A 19,671-nucleotide genomic window follows, 5' to 3' on the forward strand; every position below is an offset into this window, starting at 1 on the left:
GGTAACTATAACATAGGTCATTTTAGCAATGTGCAGAGAAACCCTGGGCTGTCAGATATAGGAAAAGATGACCTGCCATGGATAGAAGCTACTAAAAATAATCAATTGTATGTATAGGGCCACACTGTTTTCATCTCATCTCTCTGATACCAGGTGGGTGGATACTCTTGCCTTGCCTTGTCCATCCTTTTCATCACACACACACACACACACACACACACCCCTGATCTCACTGGCAAAATTCCAGCGAATGCACTATACTGGGTTGCATCTTGAGGATACCTGTGAAAATGCAGTCCATGGCAGATATAAGGGATGGCCTGGAGTATGTTTAGCTAAAGACAAACTAACACCCTAGCCAGTTTGGGTCAGTGGCCTGCAGACTGAAGAGTCCCAAGTTCGATTCCGATCAAGGGCACATGCCCAGGTTGCAGGCTCGACCTGTTAAAATGTCCAGTGCCATTACAATTTCATTTATGCCGGATACCATTATTGAATTGCAGGTTCATTAACTCTCAAATACTATTCCCCACAATCTTCCAACAATTTCAGTTCCACTTTGATTTAGAGATAATGTTTGTGAATAAATTTTATGTTATTCCATAAACTGTATTCATAATTTTGTTATGGACTAGAAATGAGCACTTAATAAATGAAAACACAAGATACTGAAAAGACTTCCCATTTATCAATAATGCAAATTTCCACAGGGGCCTGATCATACTTCTCAATTTATGCCAATGTGTATTTATTGAACAATCAATATCTATACACTTAACATCTAAATATTTAAGTTGTATAGATAATAATAGAGCAACATTAAAAGAAATAATCTCAGCACTGTACTTATTTTGGTGTTTTTAGGAGTTTACGTGTGTCAGTGGCAAAGAAATAAATACAGGGGTGGGCAAAAGCAGGTAAATTACCAGCCATCATTACCTAAAGATAAATCATAAGAAAGGATACAAAATAATAAAGAACACAAATAACACAATAATTAATAAATAAAAATACAAGAATAAACCCTGTGTTTTGCTACTCACAAGTGTAAACCTACTTTTGCCCACCCCTGTATGGTTTCTTTTGTCTCTCATGTTAATTTAACATATTAAGCAGTGGGATAATATTGTGGAAAGAGTGCTATTTCTATGCCATATTCTAATTTAGTGTCCTTTGGTCCTCTCTAAAATAGTTGTTTTACGGGTTGAAACTATTTCTACTAATATTGATACGTATCTGTAACTACTAAATAAAGGAAAATTGATAATATAGGATACACCAAAATATGGAAGACTTTCTCTTACAAACAAGTTCTTGCATTGTTTTAAATTACTGTTACAGAAGGCATTGTGTGTCCTTTTCTTAAGTTACTTAAAACATAATTATATGCTACCATCATATACTACTAGACGCTTAGGAGTCGGAAGAATCTAGTTATAGCTTAGTGAAATGCGAACAAAGGCCACTGAGAGCGAAGGCTTTTCCTTTTCTTTCCAGAACTGACTTATCTGACTTTCCCGCTTTAGCATATGGGGGTTTGGGGTTATTTCCGGCAAACTCCGCCTCTTCCAAATCTCAGTTCACCGACGCTCCCCTTCGCAGGTTTCAGGGTGGCAGGAAGGTGGGCTCAGGCGCGCGGCTCCCACCGCTTTATACCTTTTTCCTACCCAGGGCCGGGAAGTGACAAAGACGGAAATACGGTGCCTCCGGGGCTGGGCTCGGGGGACGAGTCCCCGCTCTCCGCCCGGCCACTCGCACCTTCCCTCCCCGCACACCGCCAGCTCCTTCCCGCGACCTCCACATCCACCTGCTCTAGTGCCCCGCCCCCAGCCGGCTGCCAATCACAGGCTTCCGCAGGTCCTGTGCTACCACACACTCTGGTGTTGGCTCCCTGGTCGCGCCCCCTCCAGCTCTGCTTCCCGCCCTTCGTGCTCTTTGTCCAATCACCAGCTACCGAGTGTTCCTTGGTCCCCGCCCCCTCAATCCCGCCTTCCTGAAGTCCCGCCCCTTCCCTTAAACCTGATGAAATCACCTGACACGGAGGCGCTCCGTCTGAAAGAAGGCGAGGAGGGGCGTGTGCACGGAGGGGCGGGGCCCGAGGAGAAAAGGGGGGATGCCGGGAGAGGGCGGGGAGAAGGGTTGTCAATCCGATCTCGCGAGAGAGGACGGAAGCCTGTGGGAGTCCGTGGCCTTTAAAGTGCCGTTCAGCCCTTTCCTGCAAGGGTAGTTTGTAAACACGGCGGAGGTCGGGTCTTCCCGGCGACCGAAAGAAGCATGAATTAGTGACTTAGACAGGTGAGTAGTGATGGGGAGAGGGCCGCAGGACTGGAGGCGGTCGGGATACGGAGAAAGCAGGCGCTAACATGGCGACGCCGCTCACCCTGGTCCCCACCCCCCGCTTCCCATCACCTCGGGCGCTCCCGCCTCAGTGCCTGGCCCTCCGGGCGGTTCACGGTGCTGCCACCTCCGCGGCCGCACCGCGTCGGCTGCAGCGCCCGAGCGGCGCGGCCGGCCCGTTAGGTAACTGCTCTTCGTCGGTCCGGCCCCTCCCCGCTCGCGCGCTTTCCTAACGAGGAGGAAAAAGGGATAACGGCTCCTCTTAGACCCCTCCCCCCCGGTTTATCTTCTTTGGTCGGTTCAGAGGTTCCTGGGCACAGGTCGGGGATGCTCGGGTTTCAGGGAGACGGGCCTCCTCCAGACCTGGGATGCAGCAGGAAGAGGCTTGGCTCGGTCTCCCCGCCTCGGACTCGGAGGCTGGGGGCGGTGGATGCGATGGTGGCGGGGATGGAGCCGAGGGAGGCGCGACTGGAACAGGGTCAGGGGTTCGCGCTGCGGGGGACCCTGGAGTTGGAAGTCGGCCTTTTCTGCCCGTTCTGCCCTCGCACACTCCCGCCACCCCCACCCCCACTTCTTCCCGGTGGGGCGGGGCTGAGGTGTGGGTGCGTATTGATTATTGTATTCTCTCCCCCCCCCCAAACCCCTACATTTCACCTCCCTGGATGGACTGCGGAGCTTCTGTTGGGAAATAACCTGTGTTTTGTATTGATGCCCTAGGGACCAGAGCCGAGTGTGCGTGAGTGAGTGTGAGTGTGTGTGTGTGAATGTGTGTGTGTATGTATGAGTGTGTGTGTGAATGTGCGTGTGTGTGAATGTGTGTGTGTGTGTGAGTGTGTGTGTGAATGTGTGTGAGAGTGTGTGTGTGTAAGTGTGTGTGTGTGAGAGAGAGAGAGAATGTGTGTGTGAGTGTGTAAGTGTGTGTGTGTGTGAGAGAGAGAATGTGTGTGTGTGTGTGTGTGTGTGTGTGTGTGTGTGTGTGTGTGTGAGAGAGAGTGTGTGTTCTGTGTTCCTCCTTGAACCGACACTGGAGGAGGAGAGGGTGTAGGCGCGGGGGACTATTTGTGTGCCCTCATGTGGTGTGAAATTGTCCGCGTTTAATGGGGCGTCTTAAAACTGGTGAAGACAAGAGCAACAGTGAAGTGCATATGATGGAGTAAAAGGGATTACTCCTGATGGATGGTAGGCCTATGGACTCATCCTTAAATTATAATGTGAAAGCTGTAATTTCTTAGGAATTTTAAATCATGGAAACGGTAACAATGCACGAATTTAATGTATATATTTGAAATGAGAACAGAAACTCTTCCTCTGAGCGCATGTCCTAGTTGAAGAAATTCATCATCACTGGCATTGTCAGCAATAGTCTTTCTAGGCATAATCTTTAACCATGTATCCTTGGCCTTTTGTACCAAAGCTGTGAAGGTGAGAAGCTTGTTAAAAAGTCAATCCTAGGGTTGACTTTCAGGTTAAGTGCCCCGAAAGACACCTACAGTAGCAATTATATCTCTTAATGTGTTACACTGACTAAGGAATCCATGGCAAACATTATTTTTTTCAAAATTGCAGGAACACTGATGTAAAGTATGTTAAAAAATAGAGGATCAAGAAACAGAGTCAAGAAAATTCATGCATCTTCAGGGCCACCAATTGAATTACAATTAAGAGTCCTAGTCTTTGTAAAGTAATTATGAGAATCTTCCAAATTTATGGTGGATATGTTGCTTTCCTAAAACATGTTTAAGCTTGCTTTGAGAAGATGCTACTGCCATTAAGTTTTTAATTATTTAAAATACAATATTGTGATAATTTCGAATTTAGGTGTTTGTATTTACTGACAAGTAAGGAAGGCGTTTTCAGAAAGAGTCGTTTGCATGTCTGTTTTTAAGGTACATAAACATGCATTCCAGAAATTCCTGCATTTACTTTTTTACTTGGGAGTATTGGTTTCATGTGTTGTCGTTTTTTTAATATATTTTTATTGATTTTAGAGAGGAAGGGAGAGGGAGAGGGAGATAGAAACATCAATGATGAGAGAGAACCATTGATGGGTTTCTCCTGCACGCCCCCTACTGGGGATCAAGCCTGCACCCCTGGCATATGCCCTGACTGGGAATCTAACGGTGACCTGGTTCATAGGTCAGTGCTCAACCACTGAACCACACCGACTGGGCTGTTTCATGTTTTTAAACTAAGATAACAGTAGAAATGGTTATTATGTCAGCCCTTTAATATTTTGCAGGGATACTTTTTATTAGTATTATACTTCAGGACTTAGAAGCTATATGAATACTAAAAAGTTATATGCTACGCATCAAACACCTACTATTTAAAACTAGCATTGCCCTAGCTGGTTTGTCTCAGTGGATAGAGGGTCAGCCTGCAGACTGAAGGGTCCCAGGTTCAATTCCAGTCAAGGGCACATGCCGGGGTTGCGGGCTTGATCCCCAGTAGGCGGCGTGCAGGAGGCAGCCAATCATTGATCCTCTCTCATCATTGATATTTCTCTCTCTCTCCCTTCCTCTCTGAAATCAGTAAAAATATATTTAAAAAATAATAAAATAAAATAAATTTTAAAAAGTAGCGTTAACTCAAGAAATCATCTACATTTTTTCTACCTAAATTTTTGTATTTTGGAAAAGTTGGACTTCAATGATTTTTATGTTCTCTGCTGGTATGTTAGATTGTTAGATCAAGTTTGTGGATCTCACTGTGTCACCCAGGGCAAATAATAGAATCTCTCATTTAAAAACCAGTAGATAACAAAAATTGGATATGCAACTAATCCTTGTAAAAATCAGTACTTGTTATGCTATTCTCTGTAACTAAAATATATTGTACAAACCCCCAAATTTTCTTTGTTGTAGTCAGTTTAACATAGTATTTCTGTATTTAACCTATACTCACCCCTATTCTTTGAGACTAAGAAATTATCTAAAATGCTGCATGTTCTCTTAATTTTTTAATATTGAGGTAGTAGTGATAGTATTTACCTATTTCTATCTAGGGGTAAACCCCATAAAACATTTTGGGTTTTTTTGTTCTGATTCTTAAGCTCAGGATTAAAAAGTATAGAATAAGATACAGTTTCATAGAAATTTAAGGGAGTTTGTGGATATTTAAAGTCAGCAACAATTGGAATTGTTTTGCATATATTATAAATATATATCATATAATTATATATACATATATACTATTTTCATTTATTCTTTTTAACAACCTTAAAACTGTTGTCTTTACTTACATTTTTAAGTACATTTGGTGATGCTGTTTTTTTCCTTGGCAGTTTGCAGTGGTAGTAAAGTGATTAAAAACTTTGTAACAGGAAAGGATGTAAATAAGTAGAATGTTTTGGGGGCAAGGCCTAGTCACCCATCTCTGTATTCTGTATCTTAAAAATAGGGGTTCTCACCCATTTTTCTGTCTTGGTATCTAAGGAATAAAAACACTATCAATACTAGTAGTAGGTTATTACCACAGAGATGCTCAATAAGATTAATGGGGAAAGACAGGGTGGGAATGATAATAATTAGCAAAAGCCATTTGGCAAAATACCAAGTGCATTTTGGCTATTTTGGTAGTATATGGTTACCGTCATGTATAATTAATTAAATTTATAAATATGTTCCCTAAATGTTCTTTAGTTCATCTAACTGAACCTAAACCTTTGCTATTTCAGTTTTATAGCTTTGTGGGGGGTTTTAATTCTACTGTTTGGACTAGTGTGTTTCCTTTTATTTATTGAACATTTATTAGAATAATGTTACTAGAAATCAACTCCAATTTTGCCCTATTAACAGATAATTATTTTCATTTTATTTTTTTGTTAATCTTCACCGGAGGATATTTTTCCCATTGATTTTTTATTTTTATTTTTTATTTTTTAGAGGGAGGGGAGGGTAGGAGGAGGGCGAGAAAGAGAAAGGGAAAGATAGAAACATCGATGTCAGAGAGACACATGGATTGGTTGTCTCCCTCACTGGACCAGAGTTGGGGATTGAACCTGCAACCAAAGTATGTGCCCTTGACCAGGAATCAAACCCTCGACCCTTCAGTGGTTCTCCTGCCAGTGCTCTAACAATTGAACCACACCAGCCAGGGCCTTTTTTATTATTTTTGTTGCCTTCTAATTTGTGCATGTGTGTTATAGTTTTTACAGAATTATAATACAGAATTTAGTTTTATTTTACTTTTATATCATTAACATTTCCCCATATTATCTGAATTTTATTTTTTTTATTTTTTTTAAAATATATTTTATTGATTTTTTACAGAGAGGAAGGGAGAGAGATAGAGAGTTGGAAACATCGATGAGAGAGAAACATCAATCAGCTGCCTCCTGCACATCTCCTACTGGGGATGTGCCCGCAACCCAGGTACATGCCCTTGACCGGAATCGAACCCGGGACCTTTCAGTCCGCAGGCCGACGCTCTATCCACTGAGCCAAACCGGTTTCGGCTAAATTTTATAATATTTAATGATTACATGACATTTACCAAATGACAGTTAAAATGTCCTCAATTTTAAATACCCAATAGGAAAATACTTATCTTCACTTTTTGCCTACTTTAACAGTGAATTGAGCATCTCTGTGCATGTACTTATTTTGAATTGTTTCCATTGGATACTATTCTCAAATGAGATGACTAGGTCAGAGGATATAAATGTTTCCCCAGTTGCTAATTTTTTGCTTCCCCAAACATTTGAACAAATTTACACCATCAGAATATGAATGCATCAGTTTTGTTATAATTTCACCAACTTTACAGTTGTGCTTATTAACAAATAATTATTTAATTAGGAATTATTAATGGAATAAGTTGCATTACTTAGCAGTTTGATTTAGTTGACCATATCAATCTCTAGTTATTTGTCAACCAGTGATCTATGTGCTGGAACAGATATATTCCATATTTTCTGTCATTTCACTGACTTTTTCTTAAGGATTACTAAAATTTTTGACAGTCTAATAATAATTCTTAAATTTTATGCAGTTTTACATAGATTATATGTGGCATGTCTTATGCTAGTTTGTTTTAATATAATACTTTATGAACTATACGTAGATTTATGAGCTTGCAGTTTTACATAGATTATATGTGGCATGTCTTATGCTAGTTTGTTTTAATATAATACTTTATGAACTATACGTAGATTTATGAGCTATTAAAATTCATAATGACATTTCCACATAGATAACCTTTGAAATAAAGAATATGCATATTATATAGCCAAATTGAGTTATTGCTGCCTCCATATCATTTTCTGGTACATAGTAAGTATGTAATCAGTGTCTTAGGCAAGTTATTAGGAGCCAGGTTGTCATGGTTCTACCATTGCGACACCTTGAGCAAATAATTTCTCTGTGCCTGATTCCTTATCCTTAAGAATAACAATATATAACTTCTAGCTTGTTGTGATAATTGAAATAATTAACGTATGTACAATGTTTGAAACACTGTCAGAAACTTAATGAGTACTCAGTATGTGCTGTGGTAATTATTATTGTTAAAGTTCATGCAAAAATAATAATAATCTATCACAGCCCCTCCTGGCACATGTGTGGTGTGACATGAAGGCAGACATCAACCATCTATTTGGTAGCTTTGGCAATATAGTTGGTTTCCCTAGGAATTTATAATTTGTGGTAGAATTTACCACCTTAGCATTTTCGTAAATCCATGTGAGAGGATATATCATCGTTTTTGTTTCATATACACCCCTTCACCCCAAATCAGGCTTTTCTATATAAAACACATGCAGTATAGCATATCTATATTTTTTGATAAGGAATTATTTGTGATTTCCATAAAATCCAATTCTTTTTATTAATATATTTTATTGATTTTTTAACAGAGAGGAAGGGAGAGGGATAGAGTTAGAAACATCGATGAGAGAGAAACATCGATCAGCTGCCTCCTGCACACTCCTCACTGGGGAAGCACCCCCAACCGAGGTACATGCCCTTGACCGGAATCGAACCTGGGACCCTTCAGTCCACAGGCTGATGCTCTATCCACTAAGCCAAACCGGTCAGGGCCATAAAATCCAATTCTTATTTTTTCTGTTCTACCAACCCCACTTATAAACATTTCAGAGAGACTTTCCATTTCTTTCCCACTATAGTGGAAGAGATGATTTTAATTAAAGAACCACATTTCTTTCTTTTTTTTTCTTTTTTTAAAATATATTTTATTGATTTTTTACAGAGAGGAAGGGAGAGAGATAGAGAATTAGAAACATCGATGAGAGAGAAACATCAATCAGCTGCCTCCTGCACATCTCCCACTGGGGATATGCCCGCAACCCAGGTACATGCCCTTGACCGGAATCGAACCTGGGACCTTTCAGTCCGCAGGCCGATGCTCTATCCACTGAGCCAAACCGGTTTTGGCAAGAACCACATTTCTAATGTTCTTTTGAATTCTTTACTAACTATTCAACTAATATAACTACATCATTAGTTCTTAACCAGTGTCGAAAGTCACTGGTGGTGTCTTTTATCATTGTTAAGGAAGGTTTTTAATGATTGTTGAAATATAGGTGTTTAATTGATGGTTATTTCTGTAGTAATATCTCTTTCACTTCCTTAAATTTTGGCATACTTTGAGAGGAATCGAGAGAGGTGAGCTTACCATTGTTGTAATGGGCATTGTACATAATTCATACCTTATCTTATTTGTGTCTTCTTCATACTGAGAAATTATTTACGTACTTTTAATAGCAGTGACAACTATGAATTGTTGTAATACTTGGGGAGCTATCAATTTGTGTTTTTTTTTACTTTTACAAAAGACAGGTTTTTAGTAAAACAAAAACAATGATAGATAAGTACATTTTATACATCTACCTTCAACAAAAATAATTTATTGGACATTATTTTATATTAGTGCTCTAGTGCACGGATTCGTGCACATTGAAATGAAGGTGGCCAGCGGAGCGGGACTGGGTGAGATGGGCCGGACATGTCCTGGAGCCAACTTCCTGAGGTCCCTGCACAGCATCTGCAGAGTGAGCAGGGTCCCTCCGTCAGGTGGAGTCCCTCAACCTGGCCTGCAGGGATCGGGCTGAAACCAGCTCTCCGACATCCCCCAACGGGTCCTGAATTGTAAGAGGGCGGTTCTCGGGTAACACCCCCCCCCCCCGGAATCGGGCTCCCTCCTCTCTGGTTCTGGGGTATGTCACCCGAGAACCATCGCTGCTAAGTCACCGCAGCTTAGCAGCTCCTGTGTTGAGCATCTGCCCCCTAGTAGTCAGTGCGCATCATATTACCGGCCGATCAGACGGTCGGATAGTCGCTTAGCCTTTTATATATATATATACTAGAGGCCCAGTGCACAAAAATTTGTGCACTTGGTGGGGAGGGGGGTCCCTCAGCCCGGCCTGTGCCCTCTCCCAGTCTGGGACCCCTCGGGAGATAACGCCCTGCTGGCTTAGGCCTGCTCCCGGGAGGCGGAAGGCAGGCCCAATCCCTAGGTGCAGCCCCTGGTTGGGCTCAGAGCAGGGCCGATTGGGGAGTTGGGGCACCGCCCCCTGTCATGCACAGAGCAGGGCGATTGGGAGGTTGTGATGCCACCCTCAGTCACGCTCAGGGTAGGGCCGATTGGGGGGTTGGGGCACCGTCCCCTGTCACACTCAAGACAGGGTCAATGGGGAGGTTGCGGCACCACCCCGTCACGCACAGAGCAGGGCCAATCAGGGGGTTGGGGCGCTGCCCCCTGTCACAGAGCAGGGCCCATCGGGGGTAGGGCTCTGTACCCTGTCACGCACAGAGCAGGGCCCATCAGGGGATTGGGGCGCCGCCCTCTATCACCCACAGAGCAGGGCCGATCAGGGGGTTGGGGCGCCGCCACTCTCACACTCAGGGTAGGGCCGATGGGGAGGTTATGGCTCTACCCCGTCACACACAGAGCAGGGCCCGTGGGGGGCGGGGTTGGGGCGCCGCACCCTGTCACACACAGAGCAGGGCCGATCAGGGGGTTGGGGCGCCGCACCCTGTCACACACAGAGCCGCAGGGCGATCAGGGGGTTGGGGAGCTCCCCCCTATCAGGCACAGAGCAGGGCTGATCAGAGGGTTGAGGCGCCTTCCCCTGTCACGAACAGAGCAGGGTGGATAGGGAGGTTGTGGCCCCACCCCCTGTCACACACAGAGCCGCAGGACGATCAGGGGGTTTGGGCGCTGCCCCCTGTCACGCTGATCCCGGTGCTGGGAGGCATATTACCCTTTTACTATATAGGGTAGAGGCCTGGTGCACGGGTGGTGCCGGCTGGTTTGCCCTGAAGGGTGTCCTGGATCAGGGTGGGGATCCCCACTGGGGTGCCTGGCCAGCCTGGGTGAGGGGATGATGGCTGTTTGCAGCTGGTCACACACCCTTCAGGGTGAGGGTCCCCACTGGGGTGCCTGGCCAGCCTGGGTGAGGGGCTGAGGGCTGTTTTCAGGCTGGGGGTGATTGAAGCTCCCAACCGCTCCTTTTTTTATTTTTTCTTTTTTTTTTTATTTTGGGCCAGCTTTAGCTTTGAGGCTTGGCTCCAGCTCTTAGGCCTCAGCTGCTGAAAGTAGGTTTCTGGCCTTTGCTTACAGTGTTGCGATCCTGCTGGCTGAAGCCCGGCGGACTAAAGCAGGTTTCTGGGGTTTTGTTTAGCTTCTATATTTATTACATAGTTCCTTAGAGTTGCAGCTCAGAGGCCTGCAGCCACAGGCGGGGAACGTTGGAGTCCTCCGTCACTGAAGCAAGCAAGCCTCATGTTAGTTTCAAGCTGCCTGGCTGCCAGCTGCCATCTTGGCTGGCAGTTAATTTGCATATTGCCCTGATTAGCCAATGGGAAGGGTAGCGGTTGTACGCCAATTACCATGTTTCTCTTTTATTAGATAGGATAGATAATAGATACAATTACCAAATCTATAATGTTACTTGTAAAAATATAAATTAGCACTGTTCATATTCATAACCATTAGTCTGTAAGTTCTTTGTATTTATATATTTCTAATGATCTGTTGTAATTTTAAACTATAAAAATTTTAGACTTGTTTGCCTTACCTTACCTAGTGATTAGAGATCTGTGAATAATCAAAACTCCCTTTAAAAATGAAATTTAAATTAGACTTATGATTTTTATTAAAGAATATTTTGAGATATGGGGCTGACATCACCATTCAGATATTAATAATGCACTTTCATGAATACAATATTGAGAAAAGTCTGTGATACTCTCTATGTGTCCCATTAACTTTGAGGAATTTCATCAGAACTTTAGTATACTCATGGGAGTTGTGATATGTGTGAAGGACATCTGTCATGTCTGCTGTAATTGGGGAAAAATTAAAAACTGCTGCTTTCCCTGTTAAAGCTGGGCTTATATTTTTTTTACATCTCAGGAGTTTGATTTAATTACATTGATGAACTAAACGTTATGTACCAAATAACGTTTGGGTTAGAGGTTAATGTAAAAATCTTCTAAAACTTAAACTACACATGTAGGTCTCAGTTTCTAGCTTTAAAAATAAAGAAGGCAGTAAGCATAGCATTAATTAAGAAAATGTACACTTAAAGTCAATAAAATGCAGTGAAACTTCTAATAAACTTACTGGATAATGTATGAGTACCATGCACTGTACTATTTTACACATATTTCACTTATTCTTTTTGGCAACCCTGAAACTGGTATATTGTTTTTTAATAGAGAGGATTGCAGTGAAATCATACTATTTAAAATTTCCCTAATAATAGAAATATTGAAAAGGGAATGAAGTCCTTCCAGCTCATAGCTGCAGGTTTTCAAACTCTTAGTTTAAAGTTTGTTATTTTGTTGTTTCCAAAGTGAACTCTAGGATTAATTCATGCATTTTTGTGGTGCTTGACCAAGATATCCTATATAATAAAGGCTTATATGCTAATTGTCTGGTCATCCAGTTGTCCGTTCAACCAATCAAAGCATAATATGCTAATGATATGCTAAGGATACTCAACCACTTGCTATGACATGCAATGACCACCAGGGGGCAAACAGTAGACCCTCGACCAGTCGCTGTGACATGCACTGACCACCGGGGAGCAGATGCTCCAACTGGTAGGTTAGCTTGCTGCTGGAGTCCCGCTGATCGGGATTGAGTGAGATGGGCCGGACACGCTCTGGAGCCCTCCCACGGTCCCTCCTCGGCCAGCCAACCTCCCGCATCCCTCTCCAGCCCCGATCGTGTACCGGTGGGATCCCTTGGCCTGGCCTGCGCCCCCTCGTAATCTGGGACTCCTCGGGGGGATGTCAGAGAGCCGATTTCAGTCCCATCCCACAGGCCAGGCCGAGGGACCCCACTGGTGCACAAATTGATGCACTGGGCCTCTAGTAAGGAAATAATAGCACAGAGAAAACTCTGTAAGATGGTGATGCCCTTGAAGCCTTGGGACACAAGCTTATCCTCCTGGGCACCTTAGCTTAGGGTCTTACAAAGACAAAATCAATGTGTTGGCAGAGCTGCATTTCTTTTTTGCAGTCTCTGGGGAAGAATTCACTTCCAGGTTCATTCAGATTGTTGGCTGAATGCAGTTGTAGGACTGAGGTCCCTCCTTTCTTGCTGACTGCCAGCCAGGTCTGGTCTTTGCTGCCCCCCTTCAGTAATGGCAGATCGGGTCTCTCCCACACTTGTACTCTGACTGAGGCTGCAGCTGCTGAATCACTGATTCCAGAGGGAGAAAGTTCTCTGCTCACGTAATTATATTGGGCCCCCTGGATAGATAACTCAGGTAATGTTATTTTAGGATCTGTAATCTTTTTACATCTGCAAAATCCATTTTGCCATGTAACATAACCTGTTCACAGTTTCCAGGAATTTAGGTGTGGGCATCTTTGGGGGACCATTCTACCTACTACACTCATATGCACCTGAAAAGAAATTTGATTTTAAAAGTTGGGAAAAGTATAATTTCTGGCTTTTCTAGATATTGATACCACTATTTTGTAAGTACCCAGTTTCCAGGGTGATTTGATACTATTATTGATTTTAAAAAACAAACTTCACTTTCCATGTCGATAGCACTCTTGCAAACATTGTGAAGTTCCTAACACCCCTTCAATACTTTCTGTAAGAGTGGCAAGCATCAACCCTACAAAGCCATACAGTATAAGAAGGGCAAGGATTCTCTGTATGTGCAGGCAAAGTGGCATTATGACAGGAAGGAGAGTGGCTGAGGTGGGCAGACTAAGCCAGTTTTCTGCAAAAAGGCTGAAACTACAAGAAGATTGTGTTGAAGCTTGAATGAGTTGAGCCTAACTGCAGATCTAAGAGAATGGTGCCTTTTAAGATATGTATATATTTTGAACTGGGAAAGTAAGAGCCAGGTGATCTAAGTTACATGTTTTGTTTTATTATGTGACAATAAAATCTTGATATGTTCACTTAAAAAAACTTGAATTCATCTTTTTAAAAATATTTTTATTGATTTCAGAGAGGAAGGGAAATGGGGAAAGAAAGAGAAACATCAATGATGAGAAAGAATCATTGACTGGCTGCCTCCTATCAAGCCTGCAAACCGGGGCATGTGCCCTGACTAGGAATCGAACCGTGACCTCCAGGTTCATAGGTCGACTCTCATGCACTGAACCTTAACAGCCTGGCAAAACAGTTGGAAATTTTTGTTGTTCCTTTTTCTTATTGAAGTTTTATTTAATTTACACTTCTCTAACAATTTTACTTGAATCCAGTGTATTTTAATATTTTAAAGTAATTATTGATCACCCTTTGTCTCTGCAACAAATGCAAATTAAACTTTTCAAAGTTTCTTACCGATTTCCTCTTTGTTTTGTTCTTTGGAGCGCTCTGTCAGGACAATTCATTTTTGGAGAATATTGTGAGAATGGAAATCATTAAATGAGACTGTTTTTTATTGTTACAGTCATTACACTATGCAATATATCTGAATTCAGAACATTCCTAAATATAGGGCAAAACAGTATTCTTAAAGCCATGCTTTGTTTTAACAAAAATAAGACAGGAAAAGACAAGTCTGAGGTTTAATGGTACCTTGATTAATGGAGGCTTTAAGACATCTTAAATTATCTTTTGTTCCCTGGAGGATTTTACAACCTGGGGCAATGTATTGTAATAGGCTTTGATCTGAGAGAGAGAGATGGGTTTCTTTTGCAGTGTGGAAGACTGAGGACTTAAGGAAAGTAGGCAGATCATTTTTAGGAAAGCAAACATAGGGAAGTTGAAGATACTGGAATTGATTTTCTTAAAACGTGTTCAGATGTCTTTTGGAAAGCCTTATATACACCTGTTTGAACACTGCTGCCTGGAGAGAGTGCCCCCCTTTTGCCTAGCTCCCATCCTCTCTCAAGGCCAGAAGCCAACTTCTCTCTTCCAACCAAGATTGCCTTTGAGTATGTTAGACTCCTCTGAGTCCATGTCCAAAAGAATTCCTTTCTCAAGCTACCTTTTGTGCCCTATTTCCTGGCACAATATCTACCTTTTTCCAGAATACTTGCCTTGCCATTAGCAGTGTTTGCCCCCTTCAGCAGAGATCCTACCCCTTACCCACAGTTTAGTTAAATCCAAATATAAGAAACATGTACACAGTAGTCAGGATAGAGTAGAAACGAGAGTCTTCCTTGCTTCTGGTATTTGCATCAGTTTTAAATATACTAAGGCTATTTCAGCCAACTTTATTCAAGGTAAAGTACAACCCTCTTTCCAACAGTGTACAATAGGGAAATCTCTGAAGTTCATACATGACCTAATAATGGGAGAGGAAAGTCTACTTTCCCTTTTAACATCTTGCTTCTGAGTTCACTGCCTTTCCCTAATGCATTTTGTAACTGAGCTTTCTGCCAAGTTCTTACCCAGTCTCGCCTTGGGCACTCCCATGCTTGCATAATGGTCCTGAATAATTCTGTGTTTTGTGGACTGCTTGAATGAGTTTACCCTCCTAAAGTACAACTGTATAGATTGTTTCTTTACTCTAGCATTGTTATTGTGGTCTTCAGATTTTCTCCTCTGTCACCTACAGATTGGCCTTGTGTATTTAGAGTAGTCCTTGTGGACATTGGTCTTGTTCCTTGATCACTGGGCAGGGCTTTCTGCTTTTGAAAGCTCCCTTCAGTAGACTGCTAAGGCAGCTCTACAGGTATCCAGCCATCTCACATTTTAGAATGAAATGAATGAAACACTAATTGTCCACTAATATTCATTCTTTTCTTTTTCCTTATTAGCTGAGCATATGGTGAAATAAAAAAATATATTTCCCAGATTTCCTGCTAGCTGTGGCCATGTGATTAAGTTTGAGCCTATGGAAGGTAAATAGAAGTTTCCTGTGAGATTTCTGAAAAATTTCCCTAAAGGGAGGCTATTGCTTATCTCCTTGTACTCCTTCTTCTTGTCTGATCAAAAGATGTAATGACTATACCTTGAGCAGTTACATGTTAAGGGTGGCAAAAGAACAAAATAGAAAGAGCGTAGACTACTAATGATCACAGTTCTGGACTGCCTGTGTTTATATGATAGACATAAACTTCAGAATCATTTAAGCCATTGTTTCTTTGAGTTTTCTGTCACTCACAGCTGAACCTAATTTTGATTCAGGTATACAAAAGTCAAGCTGTTTCCAAATAAGAATCACATAAACTAGGTCCCATGGATGTTATTTCTTCTGTCAGTGTTGGTAGCACTGACAGAAGAAACACTATAATCTGAACTAACAATTTTGATGCTAAGATTTCGTACTGCCATTTCACCTGTCGTCTATGACTACCTCTCCCTTCTATTATGGTAAAACTAGAGGCCCAGTGCACAAATTCGTACACAGGTGGGGTCCAGCCAGCCTGCACCGATCGGGGTCATTGGCCGGGCTGCCCAGGGCGGGAGGACGCAGGAAGTTGGCATATTAGCCTTTTATTATATAGGATAGGATGCTTCATTTTTGGAAGTATTGCCATACTTCCATCCTTAAAACTTAATTCTATCTAACAAAGATGGAATATGCAAATAGACCATCCCATAACTCCATAACAAGATGGCTGCGCCCACAGCAGAGGCGGAGGATCCCAGAACACAAGATAGCTGCACCCACAGTGGAGGCCAAGTTCCCATAATGAGCCTTAATGAGCAATCAGCAGGGACCTGAGGCTGTGTGGCGCTGGGCCGGGGCAGGGGACCTGAGGCTGTGCCCCCCGCCCCAGCGCCAAGCTGGGGGAACTCAGGCCGTGCCCCCAACCTGGCAGGGCTTGATGGGGGACCTCAAGGCACGCCTCCAGGCCCGGGCTGGGGGACCTGAGGCCACACCTCCCACCCAGCGGGGCTTGATGGGATGGGACCAGCCGGGTCTGGATCTAGCCCAATGGGGGTGGGGCCAGCCGGGTCTGGGTCTCACACGATTTCAAGGCACACATGGGTGGGTGGGGACTTGACTCTGGTTCCCGTGGCGCACCTCAGACTCTGACAGGAAGATGATTTTCATATACATTTTACTAATTTTCTTTTATCTCTGACACTTCTATTATAGAGAAAGGGCAAATAGCAACATTAAAATATTTCCTCTAATTAATTCCCTTTTAATGTGCACGAATTTCGTGCACCGGGTCACTAGTACTCTCATAAGTGGCAGTGTACCTGGCGTTATGGAGGCCACAAGATAAATATCTTCCTGGAGCATTGAAGACTTTGGAGGGAACCCTAATTTTTATATAAAAATAATAGCATGGAAGGCAAAATTCAGATGCATTTTAAAATATAAAATAAAATACACATTTTAAAAATATAGTGGATGGAGTTGAACTGTATGAGGCATTTTCTTTAGATCCCACAGAGTAATGAGTTCACTCTTTTCTGCCTCTTAGAAGGAAACCTGAGAAGCACTGCTTACCTGCCTAGAACTGGGAGATTCCTGGCAGCAGAGTGACCAAAGCTCATGGCCCACCAACTAGAAAGGTAAGAGATTTTAAACTTTTAGTGCAAAAGTGTCTTTATTTTGTGATTGTCTCTCAAATATTACTGAATTTAACAGATGTTTCCAGATGGTAGTCCTCAGAATGCTGGTGTTCTACAATATTGATAAAAAAATTCTAGTAATAAAAAAATTCTGAGGTGCAGCAAATTTGAATTGTCCTTTTAGAGCTACTATGCATAGCAGCACACTGAATACTTACATTGAAGTGTTTAATTTTGTTTAACCCAGAGGCTCTTAAATCTTTCTGATTAGGGAGCCTTCTATATAGTACAGGGTCCTAATATGAAAGTCCCAATTCTCCTAGGATTTCATAAGGATAGTAACAGGAGTTAATCCGTGACACATTTTCTACATTTCAAAAATATTTCACCCACTCTAAGGCTGTACAGCTAACTAAAATGTCAAAGTTATTTGCTTTTGGCTTAAATTATATCAGCTAAGTTTAGTACCATGATCAGAAACATTTAATAGGACGTTATATATTCAAACATTTACCTTTATTAAACATCTCTGTCATAGCTGCGGTGTGCTGATGTTAAAAGATACAAAGTAGCCCTGGCTGGTTTGGCTCAGTGGATAGAGCGTCAGCCTGCGGACTGAAGGGTCCCGGGTTCGATTCCGGCCAAGGGCATGTACCTTGGTTGCGGGCACATCCCCAGTAGGGAGTGTGCAGGAAGCAGCTGATCGATGTTTCTCTCTCATCGATGTTTCTAACTCTCTATCCCTCTCCCTTCCTCTCTGTAAAAAATCAATAATATATATAGATATAGATATAGATATAGATATAGATATAGATATAGATATAGATATAGATACAAAGTACAATGAGTTTTGGTCTCAAGCCATTTATAAGTTGGGGATGTAGCTTCTAAAAATGGAAAGAAAATACTGATTTAATAAATGTGGTCCAGCATACAGAATCTTTCAGTTTGGCCTGGTGATAGACTTTGTCAGATATATCAAGATACACAAGCAAACTGGCATATGCTGTTGTATCTTAATCTGGAGATTCAGATCAAAAGAAAAACTATATGTAAATGTACATTTACTCTAATTTTGATACAAATTTAGAAAATAATTTAAATGTACATTTGTATTTGAAAAAGTAAAAAATTTTCAGCAGGTATAAGGAGAAAAAGTGTGGCAACACTCAATAATTTTTTCTTATACACTGATACCTACATTAAATAATTTTGAGCTACCTGTCTAACTTAAATGTTCAAGTCTACTCATTTGGTTAGAACTGTTTCCATAAAATGTAAATTGCATGAGGACAGGTACTGTGCCTATATCATTGTACTCTGGAATCTAGCACAATTCCTACCCTCCTGCACCTACTCAATAAACATTTATTGACTAAATGACTAAGTAAAAGAGAGATCTGTATTTCAGGTTGGGGAGAGAGTGGATGGAGGACTATCAGAGGTGAGTAGTGTTAACTATGAAAGGGATAGGTGAATGGGAAATGAGGCTGAGGGAGAGAGCTGATTAAAAGCCTGCATAACTAGAGCCAAGAGATGAAGAGTCAGCATAAGATTGGGATAGGAGGTAGGAGGCAGAAGGCAGTTCATGCAAGGGGCTGGAAACAATGTAAGGATATGAGGTTTTGTCTTAAGAGCATTTTTTCATAAGCAGGTCCTTTTCTATGATTTTGATTGCTGCTGCTTGACTTTAGACCATTATTCTCTTTCCTGAGGTTAGCAGTAGATTGCACTGGTTTTCTTCTGTATAGTATTGCCCTCTCTAATCAAGCCTTCACACTTACATTAGTGATCTTACCAATATGCCCCTTTCATTATCTAATTCACCTGCTTTAAATCTTTTCACTTTTTTACAGCATGGTTAAGCAAGCTTTATCTTTAAAGGGCCACATAGTAAATATGTTAGGCTTTATGGGGACTGCATATGATGGTCTCTGTATGTTTTTTTTAATTTTTATTTACTTATTGATATTTAGAGAGAGAGAGGAAGGGGGATAGAGAGAAACATCAGTTTATTATTCCACTTATATATACATTCATTTAGTTGCTTCTTGTATATGTCCTGACCAGAGATCGAGCCCGCAGCCTTCGTGTATTAGGACGATGTTCTAACCAACTGAGCTCCCCAGTCAGGGCTCTGTTGCTTATTCTTCTTCCTCTCTCCCACCCCCACGCCCCACCCCAACCAATTAAAAATGTGAAAAACTTTCTTAGCTGAACATTTTTTTATTTTTATTTTTTTTATATTTTATTGATTTTTTACAGAAAGGAAGGGAGAGGGATAGAGAGTTAGAAACATCGATGAGAGAGAAACATCGATCAGCTGCCTCCTGCACACCCCCAACTGGGGATGTGCCCACAACCAGGGTACATGCCCTTGACCGGAATCGAACCTGGGACCCTTCAGTCCGCAGGCCG

The 19,671-nt window shown here is 42.0% G+C and overlaps 1 protein-coding gene across 2 annotated transcripts in view; it reads left to right on the plus strand.

The window, feature by feature from the left end:
- Positions 1-2,131: 2,131 nt before the first annotated feature.
- Positions 2,132-19,671, plus strand: part of ATF2 (activating transcription factor 2) — a 106,441-nt gene continuing 88,901 nt past the window's right edge. The window contains exons 1-2 of one of the 2 annotated variants that reach the window (XM_059704021.1): positions 2,132-2,295; positions 17,163-17,253. The gene's annotated coding sequence lies outside the window, so the exon portion shown is untranslated. The remainder of the gene's footprint in view (positions 2,296-17,162; positions 17,254-19,671) is intronic. The other variant, XM_059704020.1, reaches the window with a different exon arrangement.

This window comes from Myotis daubentonii, chromosome 7, assembly GCF_963259705.1.
Source record: "Myotis daubentonii chromosome 7, mMyoDau2.1, whole genome shotgun sequence".
NCBI lineage: Eukaryota > Metazoa > Chordata > Mammalia > Chiroptera > Vespertilionidae > Myotis > Myotis daubentonii.